The sequence below is a fragment of the Myotis lucifugus genome, unplaced genomic scaffold, assembly GCF_000147115.1.
Source record: "Myotis lucifugus unplaced genomic scaffold, Myoluc2.0 scaffold_26, whole genome shotgun sequence".
In the NCBI taxonomy this organism is placed as follows: Eukaryota; Metazoa; Chordata; class Mammalia; order Chiroptera; family Vespertilionidae; genus Myotis; species Myotis lucifugus.
In genome coordinates this window covers 2,432,558-2,436,507 of record NW_005871074.1, presented here as the reverse complement: position 1 = coordinate 2,436,507, position 3,950 = coordinate 2,432,558, and positions in this window count along the sequence as shown.

Sequence of the window (3,950 nt, the reverse complement as noted above, 5' to 3'; positions counted from 1 at the left end):
GTGGGGTCTTTAGGCCTGGCTGGTGATTGGGGCAATCGGGGCCATCTCCCTCAGCCCCAATTGGGGCCATTGGGGGCCAGCCAGCCAGGGAGGGACCATGGGAGGGCTCCAGGGCGTGTCCGGCTCCTCTCGCCCAGTCCCAATAGGCCGCACCCCAGCAGCAAGCTAACTTACTGGTCAGAGCATCTGCCCCCTGGTGGTCAGTGTGTGTCATAACGACTGGTGGAGTGGTCGAACGAACGGTCGAATGAACGGTCAGACACTTAGCATATTACGCTTTTATTATATAGGATTTTGCAAAATGTTACCATAGGGGAATCTGGAGTCTCTGTTATTATTTCTTACAACTATGTAAATCTACAATTATCAATAAAAATTTCCATATAAAACTTGTAAATACCCAGATACCATTGTCAATATCAATAGGGATGATTTTACAATTCCTTAGAAGAGTAAATGACAGTATACAATAAGAGAGAGAGATTTTAGGGCAATTAAGAAAAACAAGGAAGACAGAAGCTGTAAGAAATGCCTGGTGGCACCTTGAAATTTTGCAAGTATGAGTAATATACTAAGTTGTTAAAAGAACTGGAATTCCCTCTTCATGTGTCACCTACATTCAGTTTCTGACTCTTAGAGCTGCTGGTCTATTTGTAGTACACAGGTATCGAGCTCGAAATGCATCTGGACCTAATTTGATGCAATTCTCTTCATTTTAAGATGGATACATCTTATTCCCCTGACTTTCAGGGTACAACTCAAGCAGTTTTAAACATTTCTGGCAATGATCAGTTTACTTTTGATTTGTCATGTGCAATCCTGTAATTTGAACTTCTCCTGCCAATCTTTTGACTTTGTGCTTCTTGACGTAAATGGTTTACCTTGAAAGTTGTCCACTGTTTCATTAATGTAACCATATAAGGCATGATCAAAAAGCAATGCCTCCTAATTTTCATCTTCCTTGTTCAGTCAGTTGATAAAAATTATTCTTCATTGCCCCCGAATCGTCTGTTTCTACTTCTGAAATTGTATTAAAGGACAGTGGTTGGAAGCTAATTAGAAATAGCTTTGTAGCAAAGTGATTCCCCAGTCCAGCTGCCTTTTTAAAAATATATTTCTTTTTATTTCAGAGAGGAAGAGAGAGGGAGAGATAGAAACATCAATGAAAGAGAATCATTGATCGGCTGTCTCCTGCAGGCCCCACACTGGAGATGGAGCCCGAAACCTGAACATGTGCCCTGCTCGAACTGTGACCTGCTGGTTCATAGGTCAACGCTCAACCACTAAACCAGACCCCGGGATGAGCCTCTTTTAAAATATCAGATTCTAGGTTCTACCTCATGCTTATTAATAACTATTCCACTAATGATTTTGTGAGGTGTGATGCTGTTATTCTAATTTTATAGATGAAGAGGCGGAGGTACAGAGGGGGTAAGTAACATGCCCACAAAAACGCCCAATAACCCGAGGAGCTGGAATTTGAATCTAGGTAAACTGACTCCAGAATCTATCCTTTTGACCTCTAAGCCTCTTATACGTCCTGAATCACAGCCTCTGTGGGACTGGTGTCTGGGTATCTCTTATTTTATAAAACAAACAAATCCCCACAGTGTCAGGCTTTGGGACGTCTAAGTTAGAACTTCCACTGGAGATGCGCACGGGCTGCGGGAGGTGCTTATGCTCAGTCAGGAGCTGACAGCTCCCTGCTGACCAACTTGGTTGTCCTGAAATAGGTACCATCTGTTGTGATTAAGTGTCTTAGATACATTTTCTCCTTACAGCTGCCCTTCAAGGTAAATACTATCATCCTTATTTTATAGATGAAGAAACTGAGGCTCAGAGAAAATAACCTGCCCCCGTCACTCTCAGCTAGTCACTGGCAGAGGCAGGATTTAAACTCTGGGCCGGCTGCAATGGTCAGTGGTTGAGTATCCACCTATGAACCAGGAGGTCACGGTTCAATTCCCAGTCAGGGCACATACCCGGGTTGTGGGCTTGATCCCTGAGTGCAGGAGCAGCCAATTAATGATTCTCTCTCATCATTGATCTCTCTGTCTCTCTCTCTCTCTCTCTCTCTCTCTCTCTCTCTCTCTCTCTCCCTTCCTCTCTGAAATCAATAAAAATATATTTAAAAACAAACAAACAAAAAACCTCTGAAACCTAAGCTCTAACATTAATGCTGCCTCTTCCACTAAAGGTCCCCCAGTCAATCTCCATCCACTGGTCCGAGCACCTGCTCTGAGGTATTCGCAAATAAGTGTTCCCAGAGGTGCTCTGTAATCTTCAAAGCAGAACCCATAAATGTGATTAGCTTTCAAGACTCCAGGGGAAAATTGTAATGGGAGAACCTCAGGCACTGATAAATCTACAGGAAAGATATGTGGGGGCTAGGAGATCTGCTCAGCACCTTCTCAGATTACAGTGCCTTTGTGGAAGAGGTACCCACCACCACCCACTCCACTCCACACCACAGGGCTACCTTCTTGTGAAGCAGTAACCATGAGTTAGCCCCATCTTAGTCTCTCTGGCTCCCCCAAAGTCCAATCCTCTTTCTTTCTTTTCCTTCTTCAGCGCTACCATGAAACTTTGTCATGTGCCATAGAGCATGGAGAAGGTTTTTTTTAAAAAAAGTTCTGGGTATGATTGTTAATGTTTGCCCAATTTAAATAAAACACTGTTCATTGTATTATATATAACGATAAAACTCATTAACTGCATAATGGTTTCGTGCTCCCTGGTCTAAAATATAGAATATGTTCAATATTAAATATTAAAATCAATCCATCAAAATCTAATGGCTAAATAGGGATATTAAAAAGTAAGAGGTCGCCGAAACCGGTTTGGCTCAGTGGATAGAGCGTCGGCCTGCGGACTGAAGGGTCCCAGGTTCGATTCTGGTCAAGGGCATATACCTTGGTTGTGGGCACATCCCCAGTAGGAGATGTGCAGGAGGCAGCTGATCAATGTTTCTCTCTCATCGGTGTTTCTGGCTCTCTATCACTCTCCCCTCCTCTCTGTAAAAGATCAATAAAATATATTAAAAAATAAGTAAATAAAAAAAGTAAGAGGCATTATTTGGATCCCTGTAAAATTGTCATGGGATTCATACAAATAATTGGCAAATTTTGAGACAGGACAGAGCCAAGGTAGAACTAAAATCTCATGCAGACCAGATCGCAGATTCATGATCTCCATTTACGATAAGGGTTTGCCTAATTATACCAGAGTCTCAGCTTGACTGAGTCATCAGCTTTCCCCTACCTCTCAGCCAGCTCTCTCCCAGGGTCCCCTTGGACACATCACCAATCTGCAGAGGGAGTGACTCAGACTCAAATCAGCCTTGAACTTCCTGCACTGACTCTGTCTTCAGCTCACCGTACCATTTTAACCATTTCAAAACCTTTCTGGTTGGGTCGCTGCCTAAGTTAGTGAAGCCTCTTGCTGTTTATTAAAACTTTTGTCAGTTTCACTGCATCAGAGAACTGAGTGTGCCTTTACATAACTAAACAATGAAGCTTTGGTAGATATACATGACTAATTAAAAACATTTTTTTAATCGATTTCAGAGAGGGAGAGGAAGAGAAAGACAGAATTATGATGAGAGAGAATTATTGCTGGGCCATCTCCCTCACGACCTCCCACTGGGGACCAAGCCTAAACTAGGTATATGTCCCTACCGGATATCAAACCATGACCTCGTAGTTCATAGGTCGATGCTCAACTATTAAGCCACACTGGCCGGGCCATGACTAATTTTTTATATTAGTTAAAAACTAACTTCAAGGCTTACAGTTTTCTCATTCTTCAGGGAATTATATTTGACTAGAGGCCCGGTGCACAAAATTTGTGCACTCGGTGGGGGGGGGGGGGTGCATCCCTCAGCCCGGCCTGTGCCCATTTGCAGTCCAGGACACCGTGGGGGATGTCCACCTGTTGACTTAGGGCCACTC